The sequence below is a fragment of the Bos taurus genome, chromosome 7, assembly GCF_002263795.3.
Source record: "Bos taurus isolate L1 Dominette 01449 registration number 42190680 breed Hereford chromosome 7, ARS-UCD2.0, whole genome shotgun sequence".
Taxonomy (NCBI): domain Eukaryota; kingdom Metazoa; phylum Chordata; class Mammalia; order Artiodactyla; family Bovidae; genus Bos; species Bos taurus.
In genome coordinates this window covers 85784031-85802263 of record NC_037334.1, presented here as the reverse complement: position 1 = coordinate 85802263, position 18233 = coordinate 85784031, and the positions used below count along the sequence as shown (strand labels likewise).

Here is an 18233-nt window from a genome sequence, read left to right as displayed (position 1 = left end):
AGATTGATGGAATGGAATTGGAACTAAAAAATAGATTTCCCCAAATTTAGTCAACAGAATATTTCTAAACAAAGTTATAAAGAAATCTACAAGATGCCTCTCCTTCTCCCCTTTTTCCTCTTCCATTTTTCTTCCACCCCATCAACCCTCTCTCTCCAACAAATCATAATATATATACCGGAATCCCGGTTCAGTGGCTCAAGCAGCTCAAGAGACTGTCTACCACCATCTGCAGGTTCATCCTGGGCTCACCAGTTCCCAGATATTATTGATGCCAGAGTTAATCATAGTCAGGTGCTCCAGGGAGAGGCCCCAGGCAACAACCGATAGGTTTTCAGGGAGTCCCAGAGACAGGAGTATCTTGGGATATTAGAGCTCGTACACCCAGTCTCCACCCACTTTTTCATACCTTGCTGCTGCTGCTGCTGCTGCTAAGTCACTGCAGTCGTGTCTGACTCTGTGCAGCCCCATAGACGGCAACCCACTAGGCTCCTCTGTCCCTGGTGGTAGCTGAATGCCTCCTTGCTGGGCTCTGTGTAGGCCACCTTGAAGCGAATGATAACAGCTTGGCGAAGAGCTCCTTCATGACACATTGAGATGGCCTGGGGTGACGTGGTGGTCGGCCACATCTTCTCTGTCTAGAGGAACTCACTAGGTGTGAGGCGTCCAGGCTGTGGTTTAGGAACACACTGTCTGTGGTGAGGTACACGGCATAGCGCCACCGGCTTCCTCAGGGCGGGTCTGCAGAGCGCATGGACTGAAGGACGTGGTGCGCAGATGCGCACAGCGGGTTTTTTTTTTTTTTTTTTTACCTGCCTCTTTCCCACTCTGGCAGTCCAGGTTGTTCCCCAGTGAGTGGCCCACGGCAGACCCGAGACCAGGCCTGCTTGACCCGTTGGATGTAGTTCATTGGTAACTGCAGGGCCTTGACTGGATATCCCAGGCAGAAGGTGTCATGCTGATCCTGTGCTGGATGCTGCTGGGGCTGGAAGAGGAAATTAACAACAACAAAAGTTCCAGAAGGAGCGCTTGAAGGTAAGGCATATCTGCAACCCTCTGAAGCTCAACGCCAGAAAAATCATCTGGTGCTGGGTGCAGGCCTTGAGCAGGACCAGCAGGAGTCCGCTTTTGTGGAGGATACTGGGGGCGGAGGAGTTGTAGGGATTAACGGGCAGTCTTGCTCAGAACCACTGGAAGTCATCTCTGGGCCCAGTTCCACGTCTTGCTTGGAGACGCCAGTGCTGAAGACGCTGCCTTTTCTCACCCAGCGGGCTTTCAGGGGCACTTCAGTCAGCAGCTTCCTGCTCCTAAGTGCACTTCTCTCCTCCTTGTCAGCCCTCCCCAGGCCAGGTGGGGCTGTGGTATCCACTGCTCGGAGGGCCCGGGGCTTATTGGGCTCACCTGTGTCCACTCAGAGCCGCTTGCTAGAAAAGGCCTGGCGGATGTCGTTCCGTCGCTAGGTAGTCACAGGAGCTGCCTCAGGCCAAGCCTTGGGGAGAGAGGGGCAAGACGCAACACCGAGGGCTCCTGGCTGCTCTCCGCTGGCTTCCTCCTTGTCCTGTGCGGTAAACTCCCACCATCTGACTGGACTATTATAAGAAATATTATGTATTGTGCTGTTGCCAATGAAGATGGAGGACATTTTTAGGCCCCCACGGACAGAATGTCACAGACGGCTGTTTTCATAATATTGGTCGTCTGCCTAACAAAATGGCTGCTCTTGTTTTGGAAGTTAAGCGTCTGCTCATCCACCTGCTTCATGGACGTGTAGTTTCTGAAAACGATGGCCACAGTCAGATAGCAACCATGGCAGATGTCACAGGTGACATCACATGCTTGGTGTCTGCCATCGACTGGGTGAGCTCCAACATTGTCAGGGCCTGGTACTGCTGGCTGCCCTGGCTGCTTAGCAGAGCAAAGCAGGCATGAAGAAGTGCAGGTAGGGAAAGGGGACCATGTTCATGCTGGCTTGGGCAGGTCAGCAATGAGTTGTTCAAGGAAGGACAGGCAGGTAATGACCCCACTTATGGTGGGCAACGCCAGATGGGTCAGGTCACGGTAGGTGGGCAAGGTCAGCTTTATGGTTCTGAATCAAATGTAATGGAGAGAATAATTATCAATGCAATAGGTCTCATTTGTGTTTTCTACTGGCTGGTGGACTGAGTAGGTGGTGGTGTAGGGCTCCACTTTCCTGTCCAACACCTCAAGCAAGGGTGCCCTGGGAAAAATATTTATGTTCCTATCTGGATAGTCCTGGATCTTGCTGGTGAGGAGAGTACCATCCCAGATCCATCCAGCCCCTCCCCGGCAGGGAGTGAGTTATCTGGAAGCCATACAGGCAGTGACAGCTCTCAGCCTCCTCCTTCAGGACTTTTAAATAATGCAAAACTATTTGTAGCTCAAAGTGAAAAATATAAAACTATAATATATACAAAAATGTTCTTTTTAGAAAAAAAATTTAGGAGAAAATTTACCTATGATATGAGCAAAGAGATATTAGATCAAACAGCAAAAGTATAATCTATTAAAGAAAATAAAAGATGAACTGAACTTTTTATAAAGATAAATTGAAATTTTTGAAATTAAAATTACTTTTCTGCCAATGATACCATTAAGTGAATTGAGAGAGATACAGTCAAAGAAAATATTTACAAATAAAATTTCCATCTCAGGACTTGCTTTCAAAATATAAAAACAGATCTAAATCTCAAAACTCAGTAAAACCAACAAAATGTGCTAGAAAGAGCTGAAGATAGATATCACCAGAGGTTATCACCAGAGAAGATGGAATTGTGGCAAATAAGCATAAGAAACTCAACATTATTAATCATTAGGGAGTTGCAAATTACCTCAGATATGCAGATGACACCACCCTTATGGCAGAAAGTGAAGAGGAACTAAAAAGCCTCTTGATGAAAGTGAAAGTGGAGAGTGAAAAAATTGGCTTAAAGCTCAACATTCAGAAAATGAAGATCATGGCATCCGGTCCCACCACTTCATGGGAAATAGATGGGGAAACAGTAGAAACAGTGTCAGACTATTTTTCTGGGCTCCAAAATCACTACAGATGATGACTGCAGCCATGAAATTAAAAGACACTTACTCCTTGGAAGGAAAGTTATGACCAACCTAGATAGCATATTCAAAAGCAGAGACATTACTTTGCCAACAAAGGTCTGTCAAGCCAAGGCTCTGGTTTTTCCTGTGGTCATGTATGGATGTGAGAGTTGGACTGTGAAGAAGGCTGAGCGCAGAAGAATTGATTCTTTTGTACTGTGGTGTTGGAGAAGACTGTTGAGAGTCCCTTGGACTGCAAGGAGATCCAACCAGTCCATTCTGAAGGAGATCAGCCCTGGGATTTCTTTGGAAGGACTGATGCTAAAGCTGAAACTCCAGTATTTTGGCCACCTCATGGGAAGAGTTGACTCATTGGAAAAGACTCTGATGCTGGGAGGGATTGTGGGCAGGAGAAGAAGGGGACGACAGAGGATGAGATGGCTGGATGGCATCACTGACTCGATGGACGTGAGTCTGGGTGAACTCCGGGAGTTGGTGATGGACAGGGAGGCCTGGCGTGCTGCGATTCATGGGGTCTCAAAGAATCGGACATGACTGAGCAACTGATCTGATCTGATCTGAAGGTAAATTATACAGCTATCAAAATGCCAAAACAAGCAAAGTAACAATAACAGTACTGTCAATACCAAGTTATATCAATAATGTAATGCACTAGAAGTTTCATATATTTCTATTAGAAATGCAAAACTATACAGCCACATTAGAAAGCATTTGGCAGTATTTTATAAAATCAAATGTAATTCTGCTTGCCATATGAACCAACAGTATTACTCCAAGGGAAATGAAAATGTATGTTCACACACACTCTGTGAATATTTATAACAGCTTTATTCACAGTCGCCAAATATTGAAAACAAAGCAAATATTTTCTAACCAGTGAATGGATGAACAAACTTTTGTATGTCCTTGCAAATAGATGTTTCCAAAATCTCTAATATAACTGGCTAAGTAAATGCAGTTAGATGCCAGATACTATACCTTCCATGATTCCATCCATCTATGCTTTTTGAAGCAATAGAAGCAATAATAAGTATACCTAATGTCCAGATCTTGGTTTCTAAATATAATACTGTAAGGATGGAAAATTAGATCAATTGAATCAGTTGGTACCATGCATTGGGTTTTGAGAGGCAGAGGCTGAATATAAAGAGCCTGTTTTGGGGATTGAACTGTTCTTTGTGAAACTGTAGTGATGAATAAACTGTTCTGTGAATTTGTCAAAACCTGTGGGACCATACACGACTGACTGATTTTTATATATAATTTTAAATTAAAAAATCAGAATGGTGAGATAGATGGAGTGTAACAAAATAACAACTATGATTGAGATAAAAAAAGTACTGGAGGGGATGGAAGAAAAGAGAATCTGATCTTTAATAATTTTGGAAAGTAGTGTTTTGATTGGATATTATAAGAGTGAATGTATAAAGAAATGTAAACACTCGGTAAATGTGTTTCTCCCTTGGATATGTTGGTAAATGTGTTTCTCCCTTGGATTTGTTTCTCCCTGAACAAATCTAAAGCTACTTTATTGTTATAAGGGAGTTAAACAAATAAGTAAATTCTTTGTACACAATGAAAGCCAGATTTTGACTTTTAGGGGGGGAAATTTATAAATAACTAAATGGGGAAAATTAGAATAAGCCCTGTGGTGCTGGATTGGAGTATCAGCATAGACATATAGATGATAAGTGACAGGCAAGTAGATGACAGATTACAAACAAACATGCATACATAATTATAGATGTGTATGTATGCAGGAATTGGTAAATACTATGCTTAGATCTTTTCACTAAGAGGAAATAGAAGCAATAACAATAAGTACACCTTATGTCCAGATCTTGGTCTCTAAATATAATTTTTCAATAGAAAAATTCAGGGGTCCTTCATGAAAATATTGATTTTAGGGCTGTGGGAAGAAAAATAGGAGATGAGCCTAGAGTATCTAGCAGTATCAGAAGAATAAATTTTATGAAAAATAGAAGGGGGAATGTTAAAAGAACACAGGAGCCAACCTGAGAGAGCTCCCACTGGACAATGCTGCTGGAATAACTTGAGTAACAAAATAATGAATGATAGAATAGAATTATAACCTCCAAATAAAATAAATAAACATGGGTTCCACATGCATAAATAACTAACTGAACAAATAAATGGGGAGAAACCACATCTCTTCCTTATATAAAAATAAATGTAGAAGGAATGAGATATAGAGAAAATCATCATTAGAACACTATAGTAATGATTATTACAGGTAAGATCCTCAGTAGGTGGTAAAAATCAGTGAATATTTAAGGAGAACTGGTCATATTTGTATTGTCAAAAATATTTTCCCCCAATTATTTAGTAATTAAAAAAGGAATAATATCAGCTTTATAAGGTAGAATCCTCGCAGATACATGCTTCATCAAGGTAAAGTAACATGAGTAATACTTGTCATCATAATGTATACCCTAATATGGTGCAACGAGAGCCATCACTTCTATGGTACCCTTTCCCCAAAATGTATTACCTCAGTATACTCTTGAGAAAATATTAGACAAACTAAAAATGAGGCCATTGCAAAAATAAACTGGTCATTACTCTTCAAGGTCTTGAAATACATGAAAAGACCAGCAAATTTTCACAGATAAGTGATATAACAACTAAATGCAAGGTGAGATTCTGGATTGGATCCTGGAACAGGAAAGTGAAAGTCACTCAGTTCTGAAAGTCTATTAATTGGTTGTTGGGGGTGGGGGGACTGTGCACAAATTCTACTGTTTAGCAGTTTGAACTAGAGTTATTTTCCTAGTTTTATCAATAGTATTACACCAAAGTTAGTTTCTTAGTTTCATTAATAGTACTGTAACAAAGTTAATTTCTTAGTTTTGATAATTGTCCTATATTATGTAAGATAAATATTCACAAAAGCAAATTTAGAGGACACAATAGAACTGTCTGTAATGATTTTGCAACTCTGTAAGTCTAAAATCATAAGATTGAGTCTTTTAAGTTTTAAAGTTTTTTAGGCTAACATTGAGAATATTTTCCTGAATAAAGGGCAAAAAAAAATATGAAAAGTATCACAAAAAATTCATAGATATTAAATATCAATCCAAGTAGGTTCAACAAGGAAATATTAGTAACAAATTATCAGAATTCAGAAACAATATGAGCCATTTGATTAAATGTATCCACTAAATGACCCACAAAATAATGTTAAATTCCCTTTTCCTAAAGGCACAACAGATTTTCAAAACCAACAAGACAAAGAAAATCTATCGAGAAAAAATAAATCAGTTAAAAATGTCACAGAATTCCTTATTGTATTTGTAAAATTCAGTGAGATGAAGCTTTTTGATTTTTTATAAAATTGAGTATATATGTAAACATATGATTTTACAAACTTGTTTATGGCATTGTGAAATGTATTTTGTTTTCATCTCTCCTCAGTTCTCTGCATGAAGCCTAAAGAGTGAACTAAGGACAAGGAAACCACACTGAACAGATCAAGGACAAGTCACAGATGTTTGATATTTTGCTTCCAAATAATCAGTGGTGAGTAATCCTCTGAAAGTAGATGGTAAAAAGTTCTTATAAACAACTGGGGATTTTTTTGAGTGGAGGATGTTACAATGAGTCATATTGTTATTCATTCTATAAATGAGAGTTTAGTTCACATCTCTGATGAATAATATAGCATACCATATAAAATTAGATAAACGTTTTTGTTTATTCAGTTAATGACATTCAGAGCCTACTAGATGAGTAGATTCGCTGTTGAGTGCTGAGTATATTATTAGTGAACAAACTCTGACAAGAGTTTATAACCTGATATTAGTAACACAAAATAAACAGTTAAACAGATAAATCAATTAATTAGAGGTGAAGCAACAAAAGCACAATGCTGTATTTCCTAAATATTATGAAGAAAACAGTAGTATGAAGAAATTGTGAATAATAAAGGCAAGTGCCTATATTGGTAGCCAAGTAAGGCTTTTCCGAGGAGATGATATTTAATTTAAAGCATGAAAAATTGAGGCAAGATAGTTATGTAAGAAATGAGGGTATTCAGGTGAATAGGAAATTAATTTTAGGCAGAGGGACACCATATAAAAAGACCTGCTGTGGGAGAAATAAACTGAGCTTTTTGGTGTAGTAAAGAAAAGAAATTGAGAGTGAGAAAATAACAGTTCTGTACATTTAAACAGGATGTATAAACAGTAGTATGGAGAGTGTGTGTGTATCTGTGTATATATGTCTGCTCTGTAAATAGTGAGAGCAATTTTAATTAGTGTTCAGATTTTCTCAACTTTGAAATTCCTAGTTTATATATTCTAACTTTGGATATACCCAACCACACCACCATTTCTCTTTCTTATCCTCTCTTAATCATAGACTATATCTGATACTAGTCACTGCCATGTATTTTATAACAATAAGAGTACAAGGAAGATTTTGTTTTAATCAGACATTTTAGAGTATGCTCGATATATCATTGTCAGGACATAGATACATTTACAGAGCATTACTTTGTGTCTCATACTTTGTGAAATGTCTCATACTTTGTGAAATGTCTCATACTTTGATAAAAGTATAGTACAGAAATATCTGTAAAAGCTAGAGTGAATGAGGGAGCCAAATAACAAAAATGGTGGATTGGCTACTGCTTCAGTTGTTGTTATTATTGTGAAATCTGATAGAGGCTAGTCATTCACTATGGTGTCAGGAGATCTTCCTTGGGCTTTGCCCAAAGGAGTTGGAGAATAAAAATGGGATATAAGAGGTAAAGGCTAGTGAACACGTTTATGTCAAGCAATATGGCAGATTAGGTATTTTGAAAATTTAGCTTTGCAAACAGAAATAACAGATGAATAAATAAAGTTTTATTTAATTTCTCAAGAAATTCAGCAAGAAACAGAGAGACCAATATCCAAGTTGAATCTGCAAACCCATGTAATAAGCAGTCCTTTAAAGTTTCATATACCCTGGGGGTAATTTGCTGGTGTCAGTATCCAGAAGCCACTTGAAGAGCCAGTAGACAAGGCTTAAACTTAAAAGAGGTCTCCAGCTGGAACTTAGAATTTTAAAACAAACCAGAGGGATTAAAGACTGCACCCTCAGTATATGGGAAAGTTATTTGGGAGAAGCTTGAGCAGTGGATAGAATATGGAAAAATGACTAAAAAGTTTCTTTACTTTTGTAAAGGACTGTGGTCTTTCTGAATCTTATAGCCTGGGAGCTTTTTGAGGAGATCACCGTTCCTCTTGCTTAAGTAAACGGAGATTGCTTTTTGAATTCGTGTTTTCCTACCTATTATTTATGACTGGGGGTCATTGAATAAATTAGACTCCAAACTAGAAAATGGCAGAATTTATCTCTGGCTGTGATCATTTTAGTGATTTGACCTAGGTAAGAAGCAGTAGTCTCCTTTGCTATCTTTATGATTTATTTGCTGCTGTGAAGGAATATCAGTCTCAGAATATTTCAAAAATTAAAATAATAATTTCACATAGTCTTGAAAAGTAAAATTTTGAACTGGTCCTGGAAAAAAAAATAGACTGAAAGTATGGAAGTGAAACAACAAATTTGTATAATGTCTGTAAAATAGGATCATTTATTTCACCCACATGGATTTTTGCAATACATACTTAAGTATCATTGACAATATCCCTTGGAACATGAAATATCACAAAAGCCTAGACATATATACATATAGGTCTAGAAGTATAGGCAAGCAAAACAATTTTTCAGTTGAGTTCAGTTTAAATTTTTAAAATTAAAAAAGTTAAATATTGTTAAGTTATATATTTTAGGAAGTTTTTTTTTTTATTAAATAAAATATAGAATCTAAGTGTTAGCTTTTTCCATTTTGGTTTATCTTCATAACTTTTGAATATGACTCTAACAAAATAAATATGCTTATACAGAAATAATAAAATATATTTCTGATGAATAACTTTTCCATTTTTCATATTTTGGTGTATTAAAAATAAAAATTCAACTGAGCAAGTTTTAAAGATGTTATTGGGTTTATTCAATGATCCATGAGTTGGGCATTATCCAGTCTATCAGGTAAAGTAGTTCTGAGGAGCTATATATAAAGACTTCTATAGTCAGAAAGGAATATAAACAAAGAAGTTGTTTGACAAAAAAGAAGGGTTGTTATTTCAAGATAACTTTCCTTTAGGGAAAGTCAGGGGTCTATCAGAATACCTAACCGGTGCTGATATGGTGATTCCTGACTGACTGATTTGTTTTGGAGAGAGATGAAACTCCTTTTAGGTCAGGACTCAGTTTGGTGGCTGAGGCTTTGCATAAGTAACTCCATTTGAGGCCTTTAGTCTATTTTTTTGTCTTAAGCATGGTTGTTTTTCTTTTTTCTTTTATTTATTTAATTTATTTATTTTAATTGGAGGCTAATTACTTTATCATAGTGGTTTTTGGCCATACATTGACATGAATCAGCCATGGGTGTACATGTGTTCCCCATCCTGAATCCCCCTCCCACCTCTCTCCCTATCCCATCCCTCAGGGTGATCCCAGTGCACCAGCCCTGAGCACTCTGTCTCATGCATTGAACCTGGACTGGCGATCTGTTTCACATATGATAACATACATGAGTCAATGCTATTTTCTCAAATTATCCCACCCTCGCCTTCTCTCACAGAGTCCAAAAGACTGTTCTATACATCTGTGTCTCTTTTGCTGTCTTGCATATAGGGTCATCATTACCATCTTTCTAAATTCCACATATATGTGTTAATATACTGTATTGGTATTTTTCTTTCTGACTTACTTCACTCTGTATAATATAGTCTCCGGTTTCATCCACCTCATTAGAACTAATTCAAATGTATTTTTTTAATGGCTGAGTAATATTCCATTGTGTATATGTATCACAGCTTTCTTATCCATTCATCTGCCGATGGACATCTAGGTTGCTTCCATGTCCTGGCTATTAGTCTTGTTTTAAACAGTTGTTTTACTATGAAAGATACTTTATTAAATGATTCCATTGTATTGATACCCCAAAATAGCAATATACCTTGCAAATGAAATTAATTTGGAAGATCACAGGTGAGATGAGACTCTTCTGAATTATCACATGATCTGTCTTGTTATTACTGTTTTGAAAGCCATTGGGTGATAACTGTGTTAAGTAATCTATATTTGATACTAGTTACAATTTGTGATGGGGAAACAGTGGAAACAGTGTCAGACTTTACTTTTTTGGGCTCCAAAATCACTGAAGATGGTGACTGTAGCCATGAAATTAAAAGACGCTTACTCCTTGGAAGGAAAGTTATGATCAACCTAGATAGCATATCTAAAAGCAGAGACGTTACTTTGTCAACAAAGGTCCGACTAGTCAAGGCTATGGTTTTTCCAGTAGTCATATATGGATGTGAGAGTTGGACTGTGAAGAAAGCTGAGCACCAAAGAATTGATGCTTTTGAACTGTGGTGTTGGAGAAGACTCTTGAGAGTCCCTTTGACTGCAAGGAGATCCAACCAGTCCATTCTGAATGAGATCAGCCCTGGGATTTCTTTGGAAGAAATGATGCTAAAGCTGAAACTCCAGTACTTTGGCCACCTCATGCAAAGAGTTGACTCATTGGAAAAGACTCTGATGCTGGGAGGGATTGGGGACAGGAGGAGAAGGGGACGACAGAGGATGAGATGGCTGGATGGCATCACTGACTCGATGGACGTGAGTCTCAGTGAACTCTGGGAGTTGGTGATGGACAGGGAGGCCTGGTGTGCTGCGATTCATGGGGTCACAAAGAGTCGGACATGACTGAGCAACTGAACTGAGCTGACACTGCCTGTAACATATGCTTTTCAGAAGGTCCACTATTATCCACTCTAGATTGCACAATGTTGAATGGAGCCTAAGGGGAGAATGGTGGTGCTAGTGGTAAAGAAGCCATCTGCCAGTGCAGGAGATAAAACAAGTGAGGGTTCAATCCCTGGATTGGGAAGATCCCCTGAAATAGGAAATGGCAACCTGCTCTAGTACTGTTGCCTGGAAAATTACATGGACAGAGGAGCCTGGCAGGCTATAGTCCATGGGGTAGCAAAGAGTTGGACATGACTGAACATGAGTATGATGAAGAGAACGTGAATTCCTTTTGATCCTCATCCTCTAGGACCTGAAGTGCAGACAGAAGTATGCCTTGTATGAAAACTCAATGAATAATTTCTAACTGCAATCTGTTATTGCTCTCTATCATCTGAATAATTACTAGTTGAACAGTTGTGAAATATTGACATGATAGAAGTTCAGAACAGGAATTGTCTTCAGTTCTACATTTAAAAAAAATTAATTTGTTTATTTTAATTGGAGGCTAATTACAATACCGTGGTAGTTTTTGCCATACATTGACATGTATCGGCCACAGGTGTACATGTGTCACCCCATCCTGAAACCCTCACACACCTCCCTCTCCACCCCATCCCTTTGGGTTGTCCCGAAGCACCAGCTTTGTGTTCCCTGCTTCATTCATTGAACTTGCACTGATTATCTATTTTACATATAGTAATATACATGTTTCAATGTTAGTCTCTCAAATCATCCCACCCTCACCTTCTCCCACATAGTCCAAAAGTCTGTTCTTTACATCTGTGTCTCTTTTGCTGTCTTGCATATAGGTTGGTTATTACTGTCTTTCTAAATTCCTCATGTATCTGTTAGTATACTGTATTGGTGTTTCTCTTTCTAACTTACTTCACTCTGTATAATAGGCTGCAGTTTCATCCACCTCATTAGAAATGACTCAGATGTGTTCTTTTTTGTATCTGAGTAATATTCCATTGTGTTTATGTATCACAACTTCCTTATCCATTTATCTGCTGATGGACATCTAGGTTACTTCCATGTCCTAGCTATTGTAAACAGTGCTGCAATGAATGTTGGGATATATGTGTCTTTTTCAATTCTGGTTTTCTTGGTATGTATGCCCAGCAGTGGGACTACTGGATCATATGGCAGTTCTATTTCCAGTTTTTTAAGGAATCTCCACACTGATTTCTATAATGGCTGTACTAATTTGCATTCCCACCAGCAGTGTAAAAGGGTTCCCTTTTCTCCACTCCCTTTCCAGCATTTTTTGTTTGTAGAGTTTTTGATGGCAGCCATTCTGACCAGACCCACCTCAAACCTAGGGACACATACAGACTGAAAGTGAAGGACTGGAAAAAGATATTTCATGAAAACAGGGACCAAGAGAAAACAGGAGTAGCAATACTCATATAAGATAAAATAGACTTTGAAATAAAGACTGTGATAAAAGACAAAGATACTACATAATGATCAAATGATCAATTCAAGAAGAAGATATAACAATTATAAATATATATGCACCCAACATAGGAATACCTCAATACATAAGGCAAATGCTAACAAGTATGAAAGGGGAAATAAACAGTAACACAATAATAGTGGGGGAATTTAATACCCCACTCACACCTATGGATAGATCAACCAAACAGAAAATTAGCAAGGAAATATAAGCTTTAAATGATAGAATAGACCAGTGAGACCTAATTGATATCTACAGGGCATTTCACCCAAAGACAATGGATTTCACCTTTTTCTCAAGTGCACATGGAACACTCTCTAGAGCATATCACATCCTTGGCCATAAATCTAGCCTTGGTAAATTTAAAAAATTTGGAATCACTTCAAGCATCTTTTCTGATCACAATGCAGTAAGATTAGATGTCAACTACAGGAGAAAAAAAACCTATCCAAAAAAAAAAACAAAAACATGGAGGCTAAACAATACACTTCTGAATAACTGACAGATCACAGAAAATATCAAAAAGGAAATCAAAATATGCATAGAAACAAATGAAAACACAACAACCCAAAACCTATGGGATTCAGTATTGCTGAAGGATTCATAGCAATACAAGATGGAGGTTCATAGCAATACAAGCCCTACCTCAATCAAGAGAAATGTCAAATAAACATCCTAACTTTACAACTAAAGCAACTCAAAAAAAAAAAAAAAAAGAACCCCAAAGTTAGTAGAAGGAAAGAAATCATAAAAAGCAGAGCAGAAATAAATGGAAAATAAATGAAGGAGAGTATAGTAAAAATCAACAAAACTAAAAGCTGGTTCTTTGAGAAGATAAATAGAACAGACAAACTGTTAGCCAGACTCATCAAGGAAAAAAGGGAGAAGAATCAAATCAATAAAATTAGAAATGAAAGTGGAGAAACCACAACAGACAACACAGAAATACAAAAGATCATAAGAGATTACTATGAGCAATTGTATGCCAATTAAATGGACAACTTGGAAAAAATGGAAAAATTCTTAGAAAAGTATAAGCTTCCAACACTGAACCAGAAAAAAATAGAACATCTTAACAGACCTATCACAAGCATGGAAATCAAAACAGTAATCAAAAATCTTCCAACAAACAAAACCGAAGGACCAGATGGCTTCACAGGTGAATTCTACCAAAAATTTAGAGAAGAGCTAACACCTATCCTACTCAAACTCTTCCAGAATATTGCAGAGCAAGGTAAATTCCCAAACTCATTCTATGAGGCCACCATCACCCTAATACCAAAACCAGGCAAAGATGCCACAAAAAAAGAAAACTACAAGCCAGTATTACAGGTGAAAATAGATGCAAAAATCCTCAACAAAATTCTAGCAAACAGAATCCAACAACATATTAAAAAGATCATACATCATGACCAAGTGGGCTTTATCCCAAGGATGCAAGGATTCAGTATTCACAAATAAATCAATGTGATACACCATATTAACAAATTGAATGATAAAAACCTTATGATTATCTCTAATGTTATAATTAATTTATTCTTCAATTAGAGAAATAGAACCAGAGAACTGAAGAGTTCTCTCAATGCTATAAATTGGTTACATAAGATAGCTGGGACAAGATTCTATCCAGGGACTTTTCTACATTTATAATATTTTCCAGACTCCAGTCCTTGTGTAACACAAACTTTGGTCATTTCTGACAGGTCATCAAGGTTTACCATGTTACAATATGTGTGTATTAGCAAAGTAATTTTTTTTTTATAAAATGGATCCAAGAAACTTTAATAACCTAGCATGAAAGTGAAAGTGAAGTCACTCAGTCATATCCGACTCTTTGCGACCCCATGGACTGTAGCCTACCATGCTCCTCTGTCCATGTGATTTTCCAGGCAATAGTACTGGAGTGGGTTGCCATTTCCTTCTCCAGGGGATCTTCCTGACCCAGGGATCAAACCCGGGAGTCCCGCACTGGAGGCAGACGCTTTAACCTCTGAGCCACCAGGGAAGCCCAGCATAAAGGTAGTTTAATGGCAACTATAGTTAATATCCTTTTTCATTACTGAAATGATGTTCAGGCCCGTGGAAAAATGTTTTAAGGCTAAATAAAGATTTACCACAGGATAACTGAGAAATCTAAACCTGCTCTAGTCATCAATTCTGACTTCTAAAGCACTTAATGGGTGTCATAAGGACCCTTGATTTATACTGGCCTCACAAAGAAGCCCGGTTAATAAGGAGCCAGCTAGCCCTCTAAAAAGCATGTTTGTTCAAGTGCATTTCACTTCCTTGTGTGGGTGTGGAAAACATGGTAACACTACATTTAAATATTTGTTGGTTACTACAGAATAAGCTTGGGGACTTGCCTGGTGGCTTAGACAGTGGTCTGCCTGCAATGCAGCAGACCTGGTTCAATCCCTGGGTTGGGACGATACCCTGGAGAAGGAAATGGCAACCGACTCCAGTATCTTTGACTGGAAAATTCCATGGATGAAGGAACCTGGCAGGCTACAGTCCATGGGGTCACAGAGAGTCAGACATGATTAAGCGAGTTCACTTCACTTCATAGAGTGAGCAGGGCAAGGGCAGATTAGAAACTTGCTATGAGACACATTGAGGCGCTGTGGTACATAGTATAAAATATACTGGGGAATTATGGCTGCAGCTGAAATCATTAAGCCTAATGCAGTTGGATTTGGAGTGACATATTTTTAGGAAAAAAATACCTGTTAACATGTAATATAGAAGAAGAGCTTCAGAGTATAAAAAGTGTTTTGTGATGAAGTTATCAGCACATAATAGAAGAATATCCTTAATGTTCAGTAAAATGTGATCACAGTGCCCAGGTGACGGTATTATCACTAAAGGAAATGTGGTTCAAATCTTCCATTGAGTTTAGAAAAAAAGTTATAATAATATTTGAATAGAGATCTGTTTTGATAAGGTCAGTGGCAGCCTAGGATTTTATTATACATGCTGATCGTGAATTTGTCACTGAAATGGAAGTAGACCCAGGGTTGTATTGAGTACAAAGGTTCTGTGGTCAGTGATGCCCCTGAAATTCATGACAATTTTGCAAAAATTTAATAAAAAATTACTGTCTAGACAGTAAAGATGTGCTGCTGATGCTGCTGCTAAGTTACTTCAGTTGTGTCCGACTCTGTGCGACCCCATAGACTGCCTTCCAGGCTCCCCCATCCATGGGATTTTCCAGGCAAGAGTACTGGAGTGGGGTGCCATTGCCTTCTCCAAAAGATGTGCTAGAGATATCTTAAAGAAAATCTGATAGCACTTGCTCTAATGTAATATTAGAGAATGGAGAAACACTTTAAAGATCCCAGATGTTTTTATTTATCAAGAAGTTGTTCTTTACTACTATGAGACTATCAACATTTTTCTACCCCCCACCCCATTGAATCAATCCATTCAGTATTTTAGGTCCTTCCCAGTATACCTATGACCACTCCTATGATTAATCTAACCTATCTCCATGCTCTACCCTTGCAATATTCCCAACTTCAAAGCACCCCTCTAGATAAATCCAACTTTATGATTTCTCTGCCTCAATACTAAACCCATGAACATTGCTGAAGGAAAACATACAGTTGTCCAAATAAGCACCAGTACTTATTCCCAGTTTTAGTTGTCATTCACTACTACCTCCCAATCATTCTCAGGAGTCTTGATCAGCAACCATTCTCATCCAATTTTTCATACTCACACCAAGTTCACTTTTAACAGGTATCTTTTTTTCTTCACACACACACACACATACTACAGTGCACTTTACAAATTGAGACCATCATCCAGTAAATCTTTCCATTTTTCTGACAAAACCAAATTTTTCTGCAGGTAAACTTCTGTCTCTTGCTAGTGTAATTATTTAAAACAGATTACTCCCATCTGTGTAGGTCTTAGGACTTTCCTCCTTCTGTGGCTTGGGGCTGTCAGTAATCACTATGATTTCTAGTAACCTTTACAATATGATTTTGTGCTCTGTTGCCTTAAATACTTATGTTGACAATTGCATACAGACAATTTGTTTTCATTTATTCCTTAACTTTGCTAGCTCAGTTTTTATCTTTATATGTCAGAAAGCTTAAATTAGACATCTTTATTCTAGTCCCTGATCCTATATTTCTGTATCATCCAGTGTTTCATAACAAGCTCCCTATTAAATACTGGTTTTATTTTCTGTATTACATACTCGTCTGAACTCAGAAACCGTACATTAGTTATTTTTATTCTCAAAGTCTAATACATTTATGGTATGTTATTTGCACCCAGTAAGGTTTAGTAAAATGAGTGAATGACAGAAAAGACTTAAGGAAGTAAGGGAAGAGCAACGTCATTGAAAAGATAGAGAAAAAGAAAATAAATGGTTAGAAAGCCAGAAAAATGTAACTGTATCAGAACAGCCTTCATATGTCCTTAATTGCAAAAGTGACAAGCAGAAAAATTAAGGAATAAATAAGAAATTTTACAGTTACCAGTGTTACTGGATGTTTTTAATGAAAGTTTCCACTTGAGTGACAAAGCAGTGAAAATTAGTGGTTTTTATAAAGCATAACGTGTGTGTGCTTAGCCACTCAGTTATGTCCTACTCTTTGTGACCCCATGAACTGTAGTAGCCTGCTAGGCTCCTCTGTCCATGGGAATTCTCCAGGCAAGAATACTGGAGTGGGTTGCCATGCCCTCCTCCAGTGGATCTTCCCAACCCAGAGACTGAACCCAGGTCTCTCGCATTGCAGGCAGAGTATTTACCTTCTGAGCCACCAAGGAAGATCTAAGCATAACATAATGAGTCTTTTTTAATGTGGTAAATTCCTTTGATTATTTAAGAGATTGTCACCTAGTGAAACAAAGATCTAAAAGTATTTTCCTTTACTCCTTTTATATTAATTTATACAGTTTTATCAATCTGTTTTGTGGCTGAAATTACCTATTTCAAATTAGTAACATCTGCTTTCTTGTTTCATTTAAAATGTATTATATCTGAAATTACTCACATTCAAACTGCCTAATAAGAAAAAAATTGAAAATAAAAGTAATTATTGTTAAATAATTGAATCAATTCACCAAAGGCTAATTTGACTATTATCTAGAGATCCCTAGTATTTATTTTTCAAATCAGTCTTTGTTCATGTAGTATCTTACATATAAGCTTTATTCATATAATATGTTTTTGAAATATTTGTTTGAGGCTATAAAATATAACAGAAGAGAAATATAGGAGATTATATTTGGAAGACATTTTTAATATCATACATTTATTCTATAAGCATAAATTGAATCTATAATGTATAAGAATTGTGTAATTTAATTGTAACTATTTCTTATCTTATTCATGAATTCTTTTATTCAATATTTATCAAGATCTGTTTTGTTTCAGATATTAATCTAGGTGAGAGAGATTAGTAAGAAAAAAGAAACAAAAAATAAAGAAAACCCAAGCGGTTTAGTTTTTCATGAAGCTGTTCAATTTAGTATATGTTATAAATTACTTACATAATGTTAACAACATAAATTCTAGGAAAATTATCTGTCTATGTGCAGATGACAGTGGAAAGCTCATGATTAAATTTTATAACTGTATGATTTTGACAAACAGTTATATAGAGCAAAAACTGTATTTTCTACCATTTTAGCCAGTGCCTTTATTTTCAAGGTTTGGAAGATAAAAGACATGAACACATGCCTTATTAGGCATGATATTCCTTTCAAATATTTGAAAACAAAACCAATACTCCTCCATTTATATCAATAGCCAGTGGCAGAGAATCAGACTTTGGATCACTTTAATTTTCTATCAAAGTATTACAGTAATACAATTAAATAGTGAGCTTTCCATCAGCGGTACTATAATTTAAAT

General features: G+C 37.2%; 1 pseudogene; it reads right to left on the bottom strand.

The window, feature by feature from the left end:
- Positions 1 to 1287: 1287 nt before the first annotated feature.
- On the bottom strand, positions 1288 to 14085 carry LOC786319 (tubulin beta chain-like; annotated as a pseudogene).
- Positions 14086 to 18233: the final 4148 nt, after the last annotated feature.